This window comes from Rousettus aegyptiacus, unplaced genomic scaffold (genome assembly GCF_014176215.1).
Source record: "Rousettus aegyptiacus isolate mRouAeg1 unplaced genomic scaffold, mRouAeg1.p scaffold_m13_p_7, whole genome shotgun sequence".
Classification (NCBI taxonomy): Eukaryota; Metazoa; Chordata; class Mammalia; order Chiroptera; family Pteropodidae; genus Rousettus; species Rousettus aegyptiacus.
In genome coordinates, this window is record NW_023416310.1 from 2,578,936 (window position 1) to 2,602,818 (window position 23,883).

General features: G+C 54.1%; 1 long non-coding RNA gene across 2 annotated transcripts in view; it reads right to left on the minus strand.

Annotated features, from left to right (window-relative positions):
* LOC107498228 overlaps window positions 1-23,883 on the minus strand; it is a 166,049-nt gene that overhangs the window by 112,856 nt on the left and 29,310 nt on the right. For both annotated transcript variants that reach the window (XR_001593978.2, XR_001593977.2), the window contains exons 2-3: window positions 6,220-6,485; window positions 4,464-4,673 (exon numbers count right to left, since the gene is read on the minus strand). This is a non-coding gene — a long non-coding RNA (uncharacterized LOC107498228). The remainder of the gene's footprint in view (window positions 1-4,463; window positions 4,674-6,219; window positions 6,486-23,883) is intronic.

Sequence of the window (23,883 nt, forward strand, 5' to 3'; positions counted from 1 at the left end):
GAGAGGGGGTGACAGTTTTAGTGCAAGATTTTAAAATATGAAATCAACTATTTACGAACTGGGTTCAGAGTCTCCATGTCTCCCAGAGCAGAGCCCAAGACAGCGCTGAGGTTTTCAACCAACAAAAGCCAGCAACCCAGGCTCCTCTTTGAAATATGCTAATTACCGCCTGACATTTGTAAACAAGATGTTTCCTTCCTTGCTACAGCTCATGGTGCTTCCGCACTTTCTCATCGCTTTAAAGGGTCGACTTCCAGACGCAGGAAGTCCACCCCACCCCACTCCCGCACCCTTGGTCCGGGTCCTGGCCTGACGCGGTCGGGCCAGATTCTCTGCTCCCCACAGCCTGGCCCTTGGGCTCCCCGGGGATGCCGCTGGGACCTGCCACTCTGAGCCTCCATCAGCCAGGCGCCCATCAGTTTCTGCGATGTTTGGTGCTGTGAGGCTGTGCCTGACTCCAGGCAGCCCCAGGACGCCAGGTGGAGGCAAGGGACCCCCAGAGCAAGGGACCCCCAGAGCAAGGGACCCCCAGAGCCTCATTCCCAAAGCCGGGGCCACGTTGTCACGCACTCTCCCTGACACCTACCCGTGAGTTGGCAGAAACCGAAGGATGCCGGATACACTGCTCCTCACCTGGGGTTGGACCCCGGCGCCGCCTCTGGACCCTGTTCTTACCCCGGCCTGCAATGCAGGTCATGTCTGCGGGGTGCAGGGGTCCATTCCCAGAGGGGCATCTGCAGATCCTCAGAGCAGCTAGTGATTCCTACTTTGGGAAATGGGTATCGATCAGAAATAGAAGTGAACGGTTGGTTTTCCAGAAACGGAGGAGAAAAACCCAGCCCGGGACACGAGGCTCGGCGTCTCCCTCGGCCACGGCGCCTCCCTCCTCGGAGAGCTCCTGCAGCTCAGGGCGTCCTTGCTCCCGGTTGGGCGCCCTCCCCTCCCCCGCCCCTGAATTCTTCCTTTCGAGTGAGAGGAGGCATGAAAGTAAGCCAGGCAACAACGACACGACGACTTGCTCTACTTGTAGCTTATGATGATGCTAGAACGACGGGGTTTGCGATCAGAAATGAGAGGCAGTCGCGCCCCATCCGGGGGCCCCCTCAGCACGCGAGGCAGGCTCATCCCTCCACCCTTCCGCCCTCCACTGTCCCGCCCGTAAAATGGAAACGGCCTCGAACGCTCAGCCACGGCCCTGACACGCTGGGGCCACGCGAGCCCACGCCCTGCAGGCCGTGACGCCACGCACGTCTCTTGAAGTTCAAGGGAGGCCAGATCATCGGGATCCCTTGGGGAGCCGTAGGCAGGCAAAGGCCAGCCCCGTGGGCTCCGCCAATACATAATTCATGGGGAAACTGTCAGCTCCAACCTGACAACTGCTCAGCCCCCATCCAGCTTCCGATGATGACGGACCCAACTGCACAACAGTGGTGATATTTTATTTTATTTTTTTACGCCTACAGCACCCGGTCTCCCTAGGTGGTCTCCCATCCAAGTACCAACCAGGCCCGACCCTGCTTAGCTTAGATAGCTGGGATCGGGTGTGTTCGGGGCGGCACGGCCATGGACTGGTGGTGATATTTTAAACTCTCGGAGAGGTACAGTGATACGGCGACCTGAAGGTTGCGATGACTCATTCTTTGACCGCTGAGCAGCCGGACAGTGGCTGTGGGACTGTCTCCGGGCCGCCTGGCTTTCACACAGGGCCCATCGGAAGACTCCGGGCCTGCGGGGACTCCGTCCGGGAACTGGCCGGGCGTTCGCACACCCGGCACGGAGAGTGCTCCCATCCCTCAGCCGCGAAAGTAACGGGCGTCTCTGGTATTTATTTACAGTATTTAAGTCGCACTGCCATAATTCAAACCAAATCAACTCCAGCCCCAGAAACAACAGGCTGGTGAATTTTAAAGAAACTTTCCAAAATAAATCTGTTTTTTTGGCTCGGGTTAAGTAGGAGAAGTTTGCAGTCCTAAGAAAGAGTTTTGCTTTGTTTGTTTGCTCCGTGGACGTCAGCAGGTCTCTAGTGAGCCACCGTCCCAAACGGGAGATGCCACCGGCGTCTAAAGATGTAGGAAAATAATCGCATTAAGAGCCATCATTCCCCAGGCCCTGAGTGGCTTATTACATGCCAGGCGCTAGGGGTTACACGCACTTAAAATTCTTAATGCTAATGTGACTATCTCTGGCGCTGTCGGGACTGAGATTCAGAGAAATTTTACGGCTTGCGCAAGATCAGACCACGATGGAGGAAAAGCCAAACCGATGCGTTTCCCCTGCAAAACGCGCCTCATTTTCACTTGACTCCATCACGCTGACACCCCCCCGCCCCCGTGTGCACAGGTGCCAAAGCCTTCTTCCCCCTGGCCACAAACTTCGGCAAGTCCGAGAAGACATTTTAAAGTGGTCAAATCCCACCCCACGAGGACCGTCCTCTTCCCAGGTAATGCTCGTCCACGCCCACCCGTCCTCGACACAGTCCATCGGGCATTCAGATCAGCCCCAGCGCCCGAGAGAATTCATCCAACAAGGAAAGCCTAACTCATTATTACAGGTAAGGCAGCTGACTTAATGGCACTTCGAAGTCCGCTTCCCGAGGAAAACATCCCTAGTAGAAACGCAATTCCGCGAACGGGAAAAGCGCAGAACATAGAAAGCAGCACAAATGCCAAAAACACGAACTCGCTTCTTCACTTGAGGATGAACGGGATCTAACTGTCGCTCCCACGCTAATTCTTCGTGATGTTTCTGCCGTCGCTGAAACACAGTTTATGGAAAATTATGTCTGTGAGCTGCTTTGCAGACAGCGAGGGGCGTCGTCGGGGACCCTTCCTCGGCCCTTCCCCACCTTCACTGAAATACGGGTCCTGCGGATTCCGCTCCCCTCGCAGGGCGGCGGCTCCCGTCCGATGGCTCCGCCCCAGGCCGAGGCCCATCGTCTTACCCTGGAATTCATGCGGAGCCAACCAGCTGGTCCCCGCCCCGCCTCGCTCCAGCCCAGACCCCACGGCGGCTGAGAGCGAGCAGAGGAAGGACCGTGAGAACATTGATGAAACCGGGGAGGGGTGTCTAACCCGCAGCGGGGGCACCGGCACCCGGATAATTTTGGGGCGGGGATCATCTCATCGGACTGCCCGCTCGACACCCCGAGGAATGCACGTTAAAGAAACGAGGGCGCTGTCTACAGCCGAGTCTCCGCAGCACAGTAACGAGCCGAGTGGCCTTGATCAAAGAACCGGCGCCGAGCCCGGGCCCTCGCCCGTGGAACGCGGGTCCCGATCCCGGCCTCGTCTTCCTCGCGAGGACACGGCGAGGACCTAACGAGATCATGTGAGCATGCACTGTGGACGTCGAAGGGCTCGAGGAGCAAACAGCACCGTACTGGAGAGAAAGGAAGAACAAAGCGCACCACTGACCTCAGCCGCGCCGAGTAAGAGCTAACGCCGGGCGCGCGCCGAGTCCCACCCAGGCTAGCGAGCGCCCGGCGGTGCCCACAGCCGTGCGGGGCACGGAGCCCGGCGTAAGAGCAGCCACTGCGTGACAGCCCAGGGCGCGATGTGATGTGGGGGGCCCCGGGGTGCTGTGCTCAGGGCGACGATTCCCTAGGGCTCCCACGACACGTGGCCACAGACCCGGGGGCCTGAAACGACAGAAATGTCCTCTCTCGCGGTGCCAGAGGCCCGAGTCTGAAACCGAGGCGTGGGCCTGGCCACGCCCTCCTGGAAACGCATTCGTTAGCATGCGAGGTCGGTAAATTCCCAGGGTTTTAGGAGCTCTGCCAGAGACGGGGCAGACGTTCGTTCTGTGCTATACCACAGTATCTCAGCCCCTAAGGCTCGGGTCTGACGACGTTGACCCGAGGAAGGGCAGACGAGGGCACTGGGAGGGGCCAGGACCCAGCAAACGCCCCGCCTCCGCCCGGGCCGGCCATGCCACCTGGCGCAGAGCGCCGGCCTCCACGGGTCTGTCTCTCCTGAGCCAGATGAGGAGCCGAAGTCGACCATAACAAGGGCCACTTAACGCCCCTTTGCCGAGCGCCTCATGCATGCAGGCGCCTCACGAGTCATCACGCACGCCCTGCCGCCAGTCCTCACAACTCGGCCGTGTGGCCAGAGCTACCCAAACGCAGGAGGCAAAGAGAAGTTAAGGAAGGTGAGGAGTTATGGTCAAGTTCACCCTGCCGGGAGGCGGGGTTCAAACTCTCTGCGAGCACAGACCGTTTCTACCGCAGAATTCGTGACGCACATTCCAACTCGGAACCACGTCATCTCCGACAGGTGGTGATGGAAGGCACTTAGACGTCGTCCCCTGGGACACTGCTTCCAGTCCACACTGCTTCCCAGGCAAGGTTTGTCAAAGATTAGCTCTTACCAGCTCCCCCAGGCTTCTCCTCCTTCGCATTTTCTCATAAAACTTTAAACGCGACTGCAATTGAATAAATAACAGCAAGAATTCGTTCCGCTCACCTTCTCCACCAGGCAGAAGGTGGTTCTGCGGTGCGTTGACTTGCTGGAGTGTGCGCCATGCTGGACCCTCCATGCATCCACCCGAGGACCGACCCCAGGGCCTGCCTGGGCACTGGGCTCTCATCACAGACGACTTCCCACTCCTTCTGGCCAATGCATATTTTAACGCGTGCAGCCTTCGAGTTGCCGACCATCTGTCTGCTCCGGGCCCTGCAAACATCCGCTCCATCAGCTCACTCCTCTGGCCGAGTTTTCTGAAGTATTTCCCAATTCAAACTCCAGCGCATGCCTTTCCGTCCTGTTAAACTCCCCACCCCCCAACGCCACTCCCGGCCCGGTGGGCCAGGTTCTGCCACGGGAAGCCCGCTCCACTCAAAGGCCCCCTTCCCTCAGCTTGTTTTCCGGCTCCTGACCCTGGGTCTGTTTTACAAATGACAATTCTTCTCTTAATCTCTCTGCAAATGTTCAGACATTTCAGGACAAAAGTGAAATGTGATTTTGCAGAATTTACTAGAAAAGCTATGGGTCCCCAACACCCAAGTCCCCTGTGCCTCCTGGACCATTTCTAATCGAATCTAGGTGGAAACGCACAGTTACCACATCAGGAAACAACACGCTGGTCTGGACCAGAAGCCGGGATAATGATTCGAAATGAAAAGATAACGCAAATATGCCAGTTAGTCGCTGCCCAAGCAGCTGGTCATCAATAGTCAATGGGAATTTCCTGCCAATACGTTCCTCTCAGGACAGCATGTGATTCCTAAGATCTAGGATCCGTTCTTGTTGACAACCAACCCATGGCAAGCCGGCCCCCACAGCTCCCTCTGTCCCAGCCGGCCCACGACGCAGCGACTGTCCACAGCGCGGGCGCAGGATCAGGGCCTTGCGCACGTCGCTTTGGCCCAGATGTGAGGACGCATTCTCGCCTGCACTTGCCGAGGTGAATTTACGTGGCTCTGCTTAGGATGATGTTATGTCGCTAATTGCTTTTTTTTCCCTCTGATCCTGAAGGGTTGTAAAGCAACTTCAGAAAGACACAATCGTGTGAGGATAAAGTAAATGTAACAGAGAAAATCAAAACCGAGGAGAAGAGAAAGACATGCAAACAAAACAAAACAAAACAAAAAACCCAACAAGCAAGACAAAACCAAACGGTAATGGCTTCACTGTGATCATTCTGTCCTTTGTTCTGGCTTTGTTTTAAGTCAAGGGCTGCTTACAAGAAAACATCATTTAAAAAAAACCTAATTGGATTAAAATTGGCAAGAAGGTGCCCATTTCGCCATTTGGTGTTACCTCTATGATACTGAACGTGAGAAATGGCTTCTCAAATTTGTGACTAAACTAGTTTTGACTACTCTGACTGGCTGCTTCCTTCTTTCTGAAGTCGTGCGCCATGCAAAGTTAGGTGTGTGCGCGTGCGCGCATGTGTGTGCGTGTGTGTGCGTGTGCGTGTGTGTGTGTGCACGCACACACGTGCATGTTTCCCCCGGCTTTCCGAAGCATGGAACTAAATTAAGTGCTCGTTTGCAGCAGCTAGTATCACTTAGCGCAGAGTCTGTCTTTCCTCCTCGCTATGTCTGATTTAATTAAAGGACAAGTTTATTGCATATAGAGATGGTAATAAGAATGCTTTGGGGAGCATATAACAAAATTACTGACCAACTGTGACTTACGAAGACATTGGATCCTTTCATAAGAAATTACACTGGATGGAGTTGGTACCAGGGTTGGTTTCAGGCCTCAACAAACTTACCAGGGACCCAGGTCTTTCTTCTTCCTGCTCTTCCATCCCAGCAGGGCCTGGCATGATCCCTCTTAAGGTCGCAGATGCTGTGGCTTCTGACATTATCGTATCTTCACAGAAGACTCTCCGAGCGAGACAGAGGGGCCAGGGCCACAGAGCCTTCTTCCCTACATCACTGCGCACTGTTATCTGGGAGCAGAACCTGTCCCCAAGATCCCCGAGCAGAGTTCTTCCTCCACCTCATAGGCCCAAATCAGGTCACACCAGGAGAACCTCTGAAAAAGAGAAAGAGACTCTGGTCAAGACGGCACAGAAGGCAAACGCTGCTCGCCTCCCCTCACGACCACATCAAAATTACAGCGAAGCTACGGAGCCACCGTCATGGGGAGCCGCCGGAGGTCGGGAACGACAGATGTCCTACGACTGGAGACGTACAGAAGAGGTCACTTTGAGACCGGTAGGAAGGGCAGAGACACAAAGCGGGCCAGTCCTACAGCCCCTTGTGGCGGTTGCAGAGGTGCCCCCCAGAGGAGCAAGGGGTCCCCGCTTCACACTGCACTCCTGAGCTCGGGGTTCTAGCGCTGGGAAAAGAAGTCCCCACAGTTTCTGGCTGTGAAAACCAGCGGAGACTGTGGCTGAGTGAGAGGAGGCTGTGGGAGTTGCCAGCGTGTCTCCTAAACGGCTCACGCAGACTCGCTGCTGATGGACTCCCCGGCTCGGAGCTCCGGCGCTGGGCAGCAGCTCAAAGCCTCCGGGGACACAAGGAAAGGATCGGAGGCGTCTGGTTCCAGGGTGAGGGCTGGAGGGACAGCCTTCTCCCAGACAGAAGCACTGGCGGAAGCCTTTGTTCCTTTGTGGATCCCTCTCCCGCCTGGGCAGACGCAAGCGGCCGCCATACCTGAGCTCCATCAACCTGGATAACAGGTTTTCCCACCCAGGCGATTTCCCGAGACCCCACCCCTCCCAATGGCGGCCCACCCAAGCTGCTTCCGGATTTTCCATACAAACGGGCTGCTTCGGCTCATGCTACAGATCTCCCTAAAATCTACCAAAGGTTCGCAAACCCCAAACAAGCAGCGTCTGGCCTCAGTGTGCCCCGTGCCTCTTGCTGAGCAGCTCAAGCCCGGCACCAGCAGCAGGCGGCCTTGCTTCCTGGCTCGGCCTCTGGAGACACACCAAGCTGAGCTCAGGTGGCAGCCATTTGTGGATTGTGTGGTGGCTCTTGCCAGGTGGCCACAGAAGTACACAGGCTGCAGCTGAACTTGGCCTGCAGCTGGGCGCCTCGCAGGGGGTCCTCGGGCCCGCACGCCCAGCAGCCGGCTTTGATCAGAGGCGGAGTACCATCCAGGGCTGCAACTGAGGAGGGCGCACCTGAAAGGAAGGCCGGGCAGGTACCGAGCCCTGTGGAAGTGAAAGCTGCTCTCACCAGCTGATCCTCACAGCCATCAGCCCAAGGGTCAGTCCCTCCCACTGACGTGCAAACAGCAACCCAGGCTCAACTACCACAGGAGGGCACACAGCCCACACGAGGGACACACCTGGACCACCTGGCTCAGGTGATCAGGGAACACTGCGCCCTTGGGACCCACAGGACACTGACCACATAAGGCCACTCTACTAAGACCAGGAGCCACAGTAGCCCTACATAATGCATAGACACAATCACAAGGAGGCAGCTAAAATGAGGAGACAAAGAAATGTGTCCCACATGAGAGAACAGAACAAAGCTCTAGAAAAAGACCTCAATGAAATGGAGACAAGCGATCGACCAGAAGCAGAGTGCAAAACACTGTTTTCAAGGATGCTCGATGAACTTAGGGGAAGAGTAGATGAACTCAGTGAGAACTTTAACAGAGAAACGAAAAATATAAAAATGGAGAGAGAAGGTATAAAAAAGAACCAGCCAAAATGAAGACTACAATAACTGAAATGAAGACTACAGTAGAGGGAGTCAACAGGTTAGATGAAGCAGAGGATTGAATCGGCAATTTAGAAGGCAGGTAACAGAAGACACCCGATCAGAGCAGCAGCAAGAACAAGAAATTCAGAAAAACAAGGATAGTTTAAGGGGCCTCTATGCTGACATCAGGTGAAGCAACATTCACATCACAGGGGTACAGGAAGGAAAAGGCAGAGAACAAGGAATCGAAAACCTATTTGAAGAAATAATGATGGAAAACTTCGCTAACCTGGCGAATGAAATAGACATACAACTGCAGGAAGCTCAGAGAGCTCCAAAGAAAATGACCCAAAAAGGCCCACATCAAGACATCATGATTAAAATGCCAGAGGTTAAAGACAAAGAGAGAATCTTAAAAGCAGCCAGGGAGAAGCAATTAGTTACCTACAAGGAAGCTCCCATAAGACCAAGAGCTGGTTTCTCAACAGAAACTTTGCAGGCCAAAAGGGATTGGCACGAAATATTCAAAGTGATGAAAAGCAAGAACCTACAACCAAGATTATTCTACCCAGCCTTGCTATCATTTAGAATCGAAAGAGCTTCCAAGACAAGAAGAAGCTAAAGGAGTTCACCACCACTAAGCCACTATTACAGGAAATGTTGAAGGGATATCTTTAAGGAGAAGAAACAATACCTATTAAAAATATACATAATAAAATGGCAACAACTACGTATCTATCAACAATTACTTCAAATGAAAACAATTAAATGCTCCAATCAAAAGATAGGGTGGTTGAATGGATAAGAAAACAAGACCCACGAGAGGCTCACTTCAGATCACAGACGCACACAGACTGAAAGTAAAGGGATGGAAAAGATATTTCATGAAAACAGAAATGAAAAAATATCTGAGGGAGCATTGCTTATACCAGACAAAAGAGACTTTAAACAGAGCTATAGCAGGAGACAAAGAAGGACCCAGTAATCCCACTTCTGGTTATTTATTAGAAGAAACTCAAAACATTACTTTGAAGGGACATGTCCAGCTATTCATTGCAGCATTATTTATAACAGCCAGGATATGGGGGCAACTTGGGTGTCCCTCGATGGATGCATAGATAAATATACAACGGATAAACATACGATGGAATATTACTCAGCCATAAACAGAAATTAAATAAATAGATAAGTAAAAACCCTGCTCTCTGCAACAGCCTGGATGGACCCAGAGGGTATTGCGCTGAGCAGAGTAAGTCTAACAGAGAAAGACAAATGGCGTATGATTTCATTCACATGTGGAACCCAGAAACAAAGTAAACACAACAGAAACAAACTCGTAGATACTTTTCCAGAAGGGACGGTGCTTCGGGTAGTGGAAGAGGGGAAGGAATTAAGAAGTACAAACTGGTAGTTACAAAATAGCCACGGGGGTGTGAAGTACAGCATAAGGAATGTGGTCGGTAATAGCGTAATAACTGTGTATGGTGTCGGATGGGTATCGGGTTTATCGGAGCGATCACTCGTAAGTTATATAAATGTCTAATCACTACGTTGTGCACCTGAAACGAATATAATATTGTATACCAGATATAATTGGAAAATAAAAAGTATTTTTAAAAAGAGGGAAAGAGATAGCGAGGCACACATTAGTCCGATCACAGCTCATTCCCTGGGCCGCGGAATCTACCAACAAGAGGATGAAAAAAACAGTAGCAATGACGTAAATCATTAAGGTGTAGACGGCATTTGTCGCGAGCCAGAGAAATCTTGAAAATTTGCATCGATCAATTCATTTAATTGTTTAACAACTCTGGAGTCGTTCGGCCCCAATTCAGGGGTCAGGAGTCAGGCACGGAAAGGTTAGAGCACCTGTCCAAGGTCACGCAGCTAAGGAGTGGCTGCTCGGGAAGCGGCCGCTGTGTGTCCAGCCTCTCTGTACCTCGAGCTTTCCTATAAATGCCAATTCTTATAGCTTGGCCTTCACGAGGCGACAGGTAACACACAGCGTGAGGCTGTGAGGACTCCTGACTACGTCAGCTCCAGGAAGGCGAGGTTCGAAAGGTGACTGAGTGATCGCACCGTTTCCCCGTTGTGGGTTGCTGGGTGCCATCCGCTCAGACCCGGTCTCCTGCTGGCTTGCACGCGGAAAGGGACACGCTCCCTGTGACAGCATCGTGAGTGAATGCCGAATGCCAACAGGCTGACCGAGAGCTCTGGGTCTGCTCTGGGCTGGTCTGCGTCTCCGTGTTCAATCTGTAACGTGAGATGACTCTGCGCCTTAACAACCGTGACTGAATGAGATGACTTGTGGAAAAGCATTTTTTAATGATAAAGTCATAAATTCGTTTTTGTAATTTTTACACAATGACATACATTGACACTTGGCCACACACTCGGGTTGGCAGCGGTCGGGCCGGGTAGCTTGGGGTCTTCAGCGGGCACTGGGCAATGGTGCCGGATGTGATCAAGCCCCCGCCCCCGGAGGTGACGCGGCGGAACCTGGAAAGGGTACCCCGAGGCTGCGTGCAGGGTGCCGCTGCTTCTACAGAAGCTTTCCCTGGGGAACAGTCCGGGGTCTGGTTTCGACTGGTGTGTCTCGCCAACTTCATTTAAATCATCTTATTCCAATGCCAACAGCAAAGCAAGTAAGAGGCAAGACAACTCTGCAACGGAAAAGAACCGTGCACGCCCGGTCCCAGTGATGGCGACGATCAGAGCCGGAACTCACAGGGGACCATGTGCCCCGCACTGTGCAAGAGGGCGTGTCCGAATCACCTCGCCTGACAGAGAATAATGCGGACCGTCTCCCGCCCTGCAGTAGCTTCTCTAGACCACTGAAATGTAATTCCATTCGCTCTTTCTATCATTTATTCGAACGCTTACGTTTGAAGGTGTATGTTATACCAGGTGCCATGCGCAATACCTCCAAAGTACAAAACGCAGCTAAAATGCGCGACCCTACCAGTCTTCTCAGGAGATCGAAAGCCCGTTACGGTGGAACGAGCTCCAGCAGAGGTCTGGAGGTGCCACTTCTATTCCTGGCTCCACCGATGGCCGTGTGACTTCTCGTGGGGCAAGACCTTTCTCGGAGCCTTGAATCCTTCATGAATAAAACACTGGGGCTTGATAAGCTCTTTGATAAGCCCCCACTTCCTATCACACTGACCATCCCTGGGACTAGTCCCTGAGAAGAGAGGTCTGGCTTTCGGCTCCATGAGAGAGGAGTCCCAGTGCAGGACAGGCTGCGGCAGAGTAGAACCTTCTGCTGCCGCCGCCGCTGCCGGTAACAGTGCAGGTGCGCCCACGTCGCGCGCCAAGCGGGCTTGTCATAGACCAGCGCAGGGCGAGCCGGCATCTCTGCGGACCTCTGGCTTCTGGCCCTCAGGCTCAGAAGGGACTCAGAGACTAGGCAGAACACTCGTGACTCAAAGTCAGATCCTCCTGCTAACCCGCGACCCCTCTGTCCGAAGCGAGAGTGTAACCAGAGGACGCTGGGGAGGCTGGGACTTGTCGTCGACACCAGGGACGGAATTTCCACTTTCTCCCCAGCCACTGAGCCAGGAACCCTTCGACGAAGTCAATGCTGCATCTTATCCAAGTTTGTCCTCATCCGTAAGCATCCACATATACCACACTTGGACCCTCTGCACACACACGTGTGCACACATGCACGCACACACACACTCACGCATGCATACACATGCTCATGCATGAACATACACACACTACATATACACGTGCTCATGCATGCATACACACACACATGTGCACATACTCATGCGTGCGTAAAAACACTCATGTATGCACACACATACTCATGCATGCGTATACGCATTCACACATACACATGAACGCATCCATGCATGTGCACACGCTTGTGTATGCGCACGCGTACTCACTGAAATGCCAGCCGTTGCTTCCGACTTGGGGGTGACACACCAGTCCCTCGTAATGCAGACTCTGCCGTACGCACCAGCAGACTCGGCCGACTGCCAAGGGGAGACCTCATCCGTACCTTCTTCTTTACTTGGGCTCAATTTTTCACTCACATAAATAGATAGATAGATAGATAGATAGATAGATAGATAGATAGATAGATAGATAGATGATAGACAGACAGACAGACAGACATAGTCCAGGGCGAGTTACCCTTTCGAATGTCTGCACTTTCACACACTCTCACGTTGCTAACACTTCAATGCTGGGGGTCGGCCTGCTAGATTTCTGCTACTAGTTACTAAACCGGAACACGACAGGCATGTCACCCAGCCACACGCAACCCGAACCTGCACCCCTGATTGTTGGTCTCTGTTCAAGACCGCCCGTGCCTCTCTGAGGCCACCAGTGTGTCCTTGGACGGAAGCGGCCGCAGACAACCTGCTGGTTGTAACTTCGGATGCTTGAGGGGCATCACTCTTCTAAGAGAACCCGCCTGCCCGGGGCTGGAGGAGGCCGTGCAGAGCGGGGCGACAGTCCCCGAGTGGGGCCGCCACCCGCAGGCACGGGGCACAGAGGCCTCGCGTGCGGCCGGGGCTGGGATGGGACGGCTTGATGGGCGCGTCACACGGCGAGGTCGTGACCCGCGCGGCGGCGGCTGGCGCTTGAGGCCTCACTGCGCTTCGCCGTCCTTCTTCTCATTTTGCCTCCAGACACCCTGGGAAGGGAGGAGCCTCGGCATCCCCGCCTCGCAAGTGAGAGCGTGGCGCTCGTGCGCCTGCGCGTGTTCCCGGGGACCGGCGGCCCCGCGCGCGACACGTGGGCACGGCCCCTCCTCGGCGTCCTTCGAGGCCGGAGACAGCAGCGCCCTTTCCTCACGTCCCCGACGACAGAACATCTGCTCCTTCGTGTCTGTGCCCGCGGAGTCCCACCGGAACGAGGCCGCGCGCGGGTCTGGAGCGCAGGCCGGGGAGCAGCGAGCGAGGGCAGGGTCCTCCTGCACCGGGGTTTGGCATCACCGCGTCGTCATTGCAAACCGAACGTCCGTGTCCCTCCCCACCCCGAGGTTCAAATGTCGAAGCCCCAGGCCCCAGTGTGAGGGCGTGAGGAGTTCGGCCTTCGGGAAATGATTAGTTCCAGACGAAGTCATGAGGGTGGAGTCCCGGGGTGGGTTTGGTGCCCTTAGAGCACAGGGAAGAGGCATCAGGGTGCCCTCTGCCTCCACCGCGTGAGGACGCAGTGCGAAGGTGGCTGTCTGCAAGCCAGGAAGAGACCTCTCACCGGCAGCTAAACCAGCTGGCACCTTGATTGCGAACTTGCAGCCTCCAGGACTGTGAGACATTAACGTCTGTCGTTTAAGGCCCACAGTCTGTGGCATTTGGTTCCTTAGCAGCCCGAGCTGACGACGAGAATTATCAGCGAGAACACGGGGTGGGTTTGAAGCCAGGTAAGATTATGATAAGATTATACTGAGAGATACGCATTCCTAAGTTTAGACGAGAAAAACCACAGTGTTTAATGCTATTTATTTATACAATTTCAGACATCAACAAATGTTTTCTGCAAAGAATCAGAGACTAAATATTTTAGGCTTGCCAGGAGAGATACAGTTTCTGCCTCACGGGCCTCAGGCCGTGCTTTGCCGACCTCAGTATAATAGAATAAATTTTCCAAAAGGAACCTATACTTTCTCAAAGACTTGCTTTTGTTTGCCGGGTAGACAACAAAAGACATTTATTTAAGTGTCACTTTATTATGAACATAATCAATCGGGTACATATGTGGACAGCTCCTTTTTGCGCAGGAAGCACACTAAACAGCGATCCGTGGCTTTTTGAAAAACAGAGCGACGCGTGCGCATTGCAGACCTGCGCCGTGCCGCGCACGTGTCGGGGGGCCTCCGCTCCCGCGGGGCTGAGCCGGTTCCACAGGAGTCCCCAACCCGTTACCGGATCTCCGCGGGAGTTTCATTTTCTATAAAGAAATGAGAAGGGAAAAAAGAGCTCACAGGCGAAGGGCTGCAGCCCAAGGCCAGGGGCGCCGTTTTCTGCTACTTTGAGTCTAAAGTAGGGGCGGGTGTTGCACCCGCTTCAGAAACATCGCGCGTGAGGATTTCGGCTCCTCTTACCCGACCTCCCCCAGCCCCACCCCGAGGAAAAAATGCGAGCGTGTTCGGCAACTGTGTGGGTGGATTCTCTTGCCTTAGGTCAAGGATCCGTTTCTCCACGGCATTCGCGGCCGCGCAGCAGAGAGAAGGGGGTTCGTCTGCGTCTCCCGCTTCAGGGCACTTTACCTTTTTGACCTCTCTGTCCCTCTCAACAACTTGACGAGAGGGTCTCTCTTCCCCTAAACGTACAGGTAATGAATTTGAACCTCGGAGACCTTCGAGGCCACACATCTGGCGCGACGGCCGAGTACGAAATCTGAGTGCGAACCGTGTGTTCCGGCCCCTTCGTCCTCTTCGCCGCATCGGGCTCTTTCTCTCCCCTGCTCGGTGCGTTCGTCGAAGCTTTTGTCTCCACTCGCGGGAGCCCGCCGGCTCTAAGCTGCAGAATCCACAGCCGTGGGGCTTCCCTCCTGCCCCCCACCCGCACTGTGGCAAAGCGCCCTGAGCACCGGCGGGTCACCGAAGGGAGCAGGGCGGGGGGAGCTTCCGGTGGCCGTCCTGCTAAATGCAGTTAGAGCTGGGTGGCGGTGGGCAGCAGAGGCCGGGGAGAGACCGGGTGGAGAGGAAGCAGAAACCACCTATGTCAACAGAGCGGGGCGCCGGGCGTCGCCAGCCCGGGCCGTCGGAGGCCTGCGACACACGCCTGCCCACAGAGCCGCCAAGTCTAGACTCCAGATGTGTGCTCGCTGTCACCCGGCCAAGTCCAATCCGGCAGGGGACCACTCCCACCAGATGACAGCGGTGCCATTACAGCCATGGCCACGAAGGACGAAAAGAGGAACGGAGTGAATACTGGGTGCGGCTCCCCCGGGGGAGGTGAGCACGCGCTCACACTCACACTCACTAACACAGGCACTCACGCACTCACACGCACACTCACACACTCTCACAGGCACGGACGCATGCACACGCACGCAAACATCCTCCAGTGCGTGCACACACCCAAGCGCTCCGCACGGATGTCTTCAAGACGGCTCTCATATCAGCGGATCGGGCATTTCTTTGTATTTCCTTGCTACGTTGAAATAGTTCCAAGATGAATTAACACCATTTAAGTCAATGAGACGCTTACGATGAGTTGAAATTGGGTGCAGAGAGCAGATGCAGGCAGTTTACCTCCTGATGTTTAGGCTTTAGAGAGACTAAGAGCTGAGAAAATCATGGAAAGCGAGTTTAAAAAAAAAAAATTTAGAATGCGGATCCATGAAGGATCGATTTACTTGGAGAGATGAGAGTTTTATGGTTTTTTTTTTAGAGCGTCAGAATAGCCAACTGCATAAGGAAAATTTAAAAATAGGTCTGCCCTGCAGATTTCCGGGGCCCAAATGCTCACCGCCGCCTCCCACAGTCGCGAGTCACCTCCGCCCAGTGAGTCCCGGTGACGTCACGTGCTGATCTCAAAATGTGATTTTCACGTCTGCCTGAAGCACTCGAGGGAGAGAACGCAGGTTTTCAATAACTCCAGAGTTGTAAGATCTCTTTGCTTAAAATACGTTGGCACCTGGTAGGAGGTAAGATCTCACTTCCTTGTGAAATCGCAGCCTCCCATATGTCAGAGGTAGCAGCTGAAAATGAATGAAATGCCGGAAGTTTTTTTTTTTTTATGAATTCCCTTCCCCCCTCGATCTGCAGTACCCCAGGAGGCATTTGGGTGATATTACAGTCACTTTGGCTTTTTTACTTTACGCCTTGAGAAGACAGGATTTTATTTGGGGGGGGAGGGGAGAATTTTCCTTAAATTGTTTACAGTTTATCATAGCGATCTGCGGGGGGAGGGGGGAGGGGAGGCCTTTCATGCTGAGGCACAACTGGGAAGAAAATTCCCACTTGGGATTCAGCTGCCATCGTCTTCACAGCAGCCCTAGGGGGTTAAGTATTTCCTAGACTAAGTGATTTCCACAGAGTCACAGAGATGGAGCCGGGATTGGAAGCCACGCTACCCGATCCCAGGTGGCAGGCCAGCGTCCTCGAGCAGACTGGAGCGGACGGGGGCTCAGGGGACACCGGGCAACCACTCGCCGCCGGCCCGGGGCCGCGTTCTGCGGAAGCTTAAACTCTCTCACACGCTATTCGGGGAGTCCGTAAGCCAACGTGAAGTCTTTCCCTTCATTCATTTTTAGATCAAAATTAAGATTTGTCCCCTAGATTTGTTTGAATGATAAAGTCACAATGTACAGAATTTTGCCCAAAAACAAGCAAAGCACACAGTATCTACAAGATTCAGTCTGGTCCTAGGACCTCTGATCATGGCCGGCCAACTACCAGACTTCAACCTAATGAAGGTCCCCGACTTCGGTCCACATTCATGGATTTGGGGCATCGCGTCATTTCTGGATCATCATAACAAGGCCTCAGTTGCCACTGGGTCACATGGGGGTCTCTGAAAGTCAACGATCTAAATTTTGTTATTTTATATAACATAAATACGTATTATAGATTATAATATCATTTGTACCATAGCGTTTATTTTTACTAAAATGTATTGGGATACACAAAGAAACGAACTTTGTTCTGCCCACTTTGCATTTATTTATGAAAGGTGCCACGTGAGCCGCCCGAACGGGCGAGGAGGAAACAGGTCCGGCGGCCGGCGCTTCGGACCCGGTCTTCTCCTTCCTGCTTTCTCATCATCCAAGAGCCCACTGGCTCCCATAATTTCTGCCACCTCTGCTACGGATGAACTTATTCATGATCGCACTGGGCTCGCAGTGTGGAGAGAGCCCCCTGGGTGGGCCTCTGCCTCCTCGCTCGGTCACCCAAACGCTGGGGCCGTGGCTGGAGCCGTGGCTGGGGCCGTGGCTGGGGCCGTGGCTGGCTCACGCTGCTCACTTCCAAGCCCCACGTCCTGCCTCCCTCCGCTGATGCTCCGTCCCCTGCGGGGGGGTCCTACGCCCCCCGCCCCCGCCTTCCTGCGACCCTTCACGACACCTCCTCCTTTAACAGGCTCTCCGCTGTTCTTGCAAAGGAACCCGCTGGTCCTTGGGGCTTCCTGCCCGAGCTGCCCACGCCTCCGGTCTCCATCCCCACGCACGCTCGGGCCCGCCCACGTCTGTGGTTTCGCCCGCGCGGGCACTTGGTCCTTGCCGTTCCTTCTGCCTGCGATGCCCTTCCCTGCACTTCTGCCCGGATAATTACCGATGGCGCGTCCGCCCCGGGGACCACCGTCCTGTGTGCTCTGGCAGGGTGGCTGACCACCGCCGGCCCCTCGCCGTGCTACCGAGGGTGCCCTCAGCTCACGCTCAGTTTCACACTTATTGCGGATTAATGTTGGTGCCCTTCCCCCATCACAGGCTTCACGAGCACGGAGCCCTCCTCTGAGTTTGCTCGAGGCTTCCCATCTCTCTGGCTCCAGGAAAGGCCATTTTAAGTTCCTTTAAAGGGACGACCTGACCAAGGGCCTACCTAATGCTCTCCATCTTGACAAACTCGAAGTCATCTCACTAGGAACCTGACAGAGGAGTGGGGTCGCCCGTCCTCACGGGCTCGGCCTGCAGTCAGGGGGCGGGCATCGTGTGGGCTTTCGGGGGCCTTGGGGTCACTCCGCTGACCAAAGGAGGCTCCGGATTTGACAACCGAGCGGGAGAGCGTCATCGCTCTCCCCGGCAGGATGCTGGCTAAGAGGTCCGAGTCGGGGCCCACGGGCCCCCGCCGAGAGCTGGCTCGAGATGGAAGCGAGCCACCGAGCCCGTCCACGTCCGGGTTTTCAAACAGATGAGATTGCGACGGCAGTGACAGCCCCTTCGCGAGTGGCTGTGACTAATTAAATGGCCCGCTGCACAGAAGCCACTGGGGTCAGAGAGGAGGGAGAGATCGCGGTCAGTCCGGGAGTCTCAGGGCACTGTGCTTCTGGGAACAATGGGCGCCGTATTTGAAATCCAGATCTTTCCCAGAATACCTAGAACATACGGTCTCCAAAATTAGAGATGCGCCATCCAATGAGCAATATATTTCTGGGGGAAAAAAAATCCCCTTGGAAACGAGCAGCTAAAGGGACCAATTTTTTTTTTTTTTAACATACCAAATAAATTCAGGCCGAGTAGCTACCTATTTTATTAAAGGAAGATCCTCCTTGCCTTGATAAAAATTTCAAGCTTTATTAGAGAGAGAATTATACTTTTGTGAGTTCTGAGTAACAGGCAAGTGTGACCACACAAAGGGGACTGGGGGCTGCCCGCTTCCATCAGGTTTTACTCCAGACTGTGTCCTCCTAACTCGAAGCCGATACCATTTCCCACCGAGAACGCCCCCCACATCCCGCCACAGTCACTTCTGGAGCTTCAAACTCCCATTTTCGCTGACGAGGACGTTCTTTTCAGCCTAATCTCTGTGGATTCTGTTTCCCCATTACAGCGTGGGAACTTCCCGCAGTTGATGAGGCCGCTTCCTGCTGACTCAGCATACTGCCAGAGCTGAGTCAGGACACGCGGGGCCACCGGAAAGGCTGTCATTAAGATGGATTGTTGGAGATAACACAAAGCCTCAGGAAATGTCACAAGAGGCCTGGAGAATCCCAAAGAAAAACCACCTCCCAGCACGCTGGCCTCCACCCTCCGCTGGCACGAGACCCTTCCCCCCCCCCTGACCTGCTGCTTGCCCGTCCTTCCTCGGTAGCCTTCCTCCTCGGTGGCCGAGCTGCGCTTGTCCCTGCACCCTGGAGGTGCTCAGTCCCGGTGGCCCTTTGATGGAGGAGGACGTGCCATGGGGGCAGGAGCTCTGGTTCCAACCACGGTGGCCATTTGCCCCTTGGTCGACCTAGGCTTTCGTCTCCACACGTTCACAAGGGACCGTCCCAGGAGGTACCTGACACATCTGCCAGCGCCGTTGTTCTCGTGACCAGATGCTGAGTGGGACCTTCTCTGCCTTTGAAACCCGGCTGAAATCGGCCTCCGCCCACTGCGATTTCCGTGAGTCCCGGCGTCCAGACGGCTCTGGGGGGGGGGGGGGCGCCCTGGGCCTCCGCGTACTGCTCAGCCTTCCTCATCCAAGCCGGTCCCTGCCGCGGGTTGGTGTAGCAACCTCACTGGAGATCAGGGGCTCCAGGGAGCACCGCGTCCTATGCGGCACGGTCTCTGCCGTGGGGTCGACTGCTCCCCTTTGCTCTTCCTGCAGCCGTGGGTCTCACACCGCGGGCAGCCCAGGGGAGTCCGTCTCCGCATGCCGGTCAGGTCCTTAAGGCTTTGGGAGGCACTTTGATAATTGCAAATCAATTAATGCGTGTCAGGTGTAATTAGTATTGGTGGAAGCACCGCGAAGCGTGAACACTTCTGCGAGGACGGCTAAGTGGAAGCAGCGGACACTCTCCTTGCGGTCTGCCTCAAGGCAGGGAAAGAACCTTCACGGCAAACGCGCACCTTCTGCTGAAGGGCATCGCGCTTTGCAGGCGTGCTCCTTAGATAAGCCAGCCCCACAGCCGTCACCCCAGCCAGCTCATGGAAACAGGTCTGCAAGGCGCCGGGCGAGAAAGGGTGGCCGGGTTATGATGACGCAACGGAAAATCACACCAACGTCAAACGAAAACACTTCCGAACAGCTAAAGAAATAAGCAGCAAAACGAAAAGGCGACCTACAGAACGGGAGAAAATATTTGCGAACCATCTACCTGAGAAGGGCTTAATATCCAAAATATAGAAGGAACTCGTACAACTCAATAGCAAAAAACAAAACAAAACAAAACAAAAAAACCTGATTAAAAATGGGCAAAGGACTTGAATACATGTATTTCAAAGAAGACACGCAGATGGCCAACGAGTACACAAAAAGGTGCGCACCGTCGCTCATCATCAGGGAAATGCAAACCCAAACCACAATGAGATGTTATCTCACACTCGTCAGAATGGCCATCATCAGAAAGACTAGAAACAACAGGTGTTGGTGAGGATGTGGAGAAAAGGGAGTCCTCGCGCCCTGCTTCTGGGACTATACATTGGTGCAGCCGCCTTGGGAAACAGTGTGGAAGCTCCTCAAAATGTTAAAAATTGAATCATCATATGATCCAGAAACACCATTACTGGGTATTTATCTGAAGGAAGCGAAACCACTGTCTCGAAGAACTATCTGAACTCCACGTTCATTACAGCATTATTCACAATAGCCAAGATGCAGAAACAACCCAAGGGCCTAAGAACAGAATAATGGGCACACACACGCACACACACACACGCACACACACACACACACGCACGCGTATATGTCCAATGTAACATTATTCGGCTATACAAAAGAAGAAAAGTCTGCCTTTTCCGATGACATAGACGGATCTTGAAGGCATGCTAAGTGAAATAGGTTAGAAGAAGACAAATAGTGTATGTTCTCACACATATGTGAAGTCTAAAAAGCCAAATTCATAGAAATGGAGAGAAATGAATGGTAGACAACGGGGGTCGGGGCGCGTGGAAGGGGGAGATGGGGAGATGCTGATCAAAGAATACAAACATCCAGCTATTAGACCTACAAGCTCTGGGGGTATAACGTACAGCATGGAGGTCATAGTTAACCATGCTGTCCTGCGTAACAGGACGTTAAGAGACTAGATCTTACACGCTATCACCACACACACACACACGCACGCACGCACTCGATGGTCATTATGCACGTGATGTGTGTGTTAATTAACCACACTGTGGTCATCATTTCACAGTAGATACACGCATCAAGCTATTAATGAGCTAAGCATCCGTGTCGACAAAAAATAATACCCCATACAAAACTGAGAGAAAAGAACTTTTTAAACGCAGGAATCAATGAAGTTGTTTAAAAGGCACCCAACAGTAGAGAAGGTTAAAAATCTAAAAGTCGATTCTTGAAAATAACCAAAATGATTGGTAAATTTGTGGCAACATTGTTCAAGAAAAAAGGGAGGAGGAAAATCACTGTCCAAACTGAAAAAGTAGGGAATTTATCACTTTATGCCAATATCAAGAATTTAAATGGAATGGGCAAACTTTTAGAGGAAAAAAAAACACAACATACCAGAATTAACTCAATTCATGTAAATGAATCAATAGTAAAACTTTTTCTTCATAAAGAATATTCCAGGCACAGATGGCTTCAATAGAAAATTCAACCATTTTTTTTCCCTAAAATCTTCCTGAAAATTAGAAGGAAAAGAAAAAGTACTATCCACAAATAAGAAATCAGAACCTTAACACCAAAATTCAATTAGGTCAGAAAAACAAAGAAAAGTTATAGAACAATCTGACATGTAAATATAGATGCAATCATCCTTTAAAAAAAACCTTAGCATTTCGAATTCGGCAACATAGAAAGGAATTGCTACCTTGTGACCAAGCTGGGTTTACACCCAGCGTTCTAGATTGGTTCAGCCTTGCGAATTCCATCAGCATCATTCACCACCTGAACAGGCGAATGGAGCAGTCCCACGTGACCCTAGTGAATGCGTTAAACCAGTTGGATGAACTGTAACCATCAGTCGTGACAAGTTATACCGTAAACAGAAGGGGATTAGGAAGGAGCTTCCTCAGTCTAATGACAAATACCAGTCGAAACGCTACAGAAATCATGAGGCCTGTAGCGAGACACGGAAACCCTGCCCTCTGATGCTGTCGGGGTGCGAGCCCCTCCCAGCACGGCCTCAGCACAGGACGCGGGGGCCCGCAGACAGGGGCCCCCCACGGGAAACACGGGACTCTGCTCACAGCCTGCGCGGAAACGAGGCCACGTGCGCTGTAAACCCAAAATCAAAAGGTTTCAGACGGTAATAGAAAGTGCTGGAAATATCTTTATGGTTTTAGGGTAGGAAAAGATTTCTTAATCATAGGCGAAAAAAAAAAAGGATTGTATTAAATTTAGAAACTAGCCATGCACCGCCCGGCCCCAGTTCTGACACAGCTCCTCCTGGAAGGTTCCACGGGCGTCTCCACGCACCGTGATGACTGTCTTCAGGCCGAGGTCCCAGCAAAGCTCTACGGTATCGTGAGATTGTAGCATGGTCCCCGCACCTGTCTGAACAACTTCTACCCTCGGAACCCGAGCGAGGGGCCCCGCAGCCAGAGGTGCGGCGTGGACGCCAGTAAGTGACGGGGAAGGAGGAGCGCCGTCGCACCTGCCTGCTCATCGTGCACCTGCCTGCTCGTCGTGCACCTGCGCGAGCGCAAGGCAGCCCGGGACGCCTGCGGCAGCCGCGCCCGTCGGAGATGCCGCAGGCCGCGCGTGTGAACACCCGTGCAAACACCGCCTGCCCACCGGCCTAAGCGGGAACGCGTCCACGGACCACGGGAACGTCGCCGTGGGAAACGCGTTTACACCCGGCCCTCTGCGCTCCACGGAGGCGCGGCGGCCGCGCACTGCCCTGGGAGCCCCGGGGCAGGCGGGGTGGCTGCGCTCATCCTGACGGCTGGCGCCCCGCCCTGTGCGCGCGGGGCCGGGGAGGAGGGGCCGGATCCCCGCTCTGCCTCACGCGCCCTTACCTTCGCCCCGTCGGCTTTCGCGATGGTCTCTGAAGGACTCTGAGGCAGAGGAACCCAGCCAGGTGCTAGGCGGACGCCTGACATTTGCCGGGCAAAATGGGACGTTCCTTCAGGCAGGGGCTTTGTCGGGCCGTGTGCAGACTCCCAAACGCTTTGTCGTAGAGGCGCATCGGGGGTCATTTAAGTCGATGTCATTCTTTTACAGCTAACGGAAGAGGCGCAGAGAGGCCAGGCGGCTTCCGGAGATCGCCCAGCATGCGTTCACTGGGTGGGGACCAGTCTTTCCCTCTGCCCCCAGCTTCCTTTCTCAAAGAGCACCTGCTCCTCCCCGCTCCCTTGGGTCAGCCATGGAAAATGGGAAAAAGAGGCAGAGCTCTGGGGGGCGATATTCAAACTGTGGCAGCCCCTGGCTCTGCCCCGTGGCCGCGGTGACCACGCCAAGGTCTGAAACAAGAGAGACCGCAGAACTCCAGGCGTACAGAGCAATCCCCCCCGCCGGGACCCAACTAGTCTACGCTGTAAATAACACTGGACGGTCAGCCGGCGCCTGCTGGCTGGGCGTGTCGACAGGAACACTCGGAGTCCAGAGATGCCCAAGAGGACAGGCAGTGCCCAGCCAAAGTCGCTGGAGGCAGGACGGCGGCGTCTCACCCGCGGAGGCTGACGGGGCTCCACTCACCGCAGTGGCCTGTCCGCCCAGCGGCCGGGACCCCGGCGCCAGGCGAGGACGCTGGGCCCGGCTCCCTCAGACGCTCACGATGCCCGTCGCGTTGTCGGAAATTCCACGTCACCTCACATAACTTACGGAAACAGGCGAGAGATGCAGAGATGGATGATAAATAGATAACGAGACAGAGCGACAACAGAAATAGATGGCGTACCAAACGATTAAAAGGAACGACTCTTCGAAGGTTTCTTCTGGGGGCAGAATGCATTCTGCCTCGCGGCCCTGAGCTGCCACGTCCTCCGGGGCCCCGGAGCACTCCGCGGCTCCTGGTGACAGGCGCCAGGCTCCCCAGCGGTGCCCGTCTGCAGACCGTGGGTGGTGGCAGGAAGTGGAAGGGACAGGAGACCCCGATTCCCTGCCTCGTCGCCCTCCACAGCCGCCAGCAAGCGGAGCAGCCAGCGACACAGGCCACGAGGACTGCTTGCCCCGTGTGCAGCCGCTCTGCTCGAGCGCCCGGCCAGGGTCCATTACGCACAGCGAGCATCGCAGGCAGCAGCTGCTCTCAGGACGGAAGACA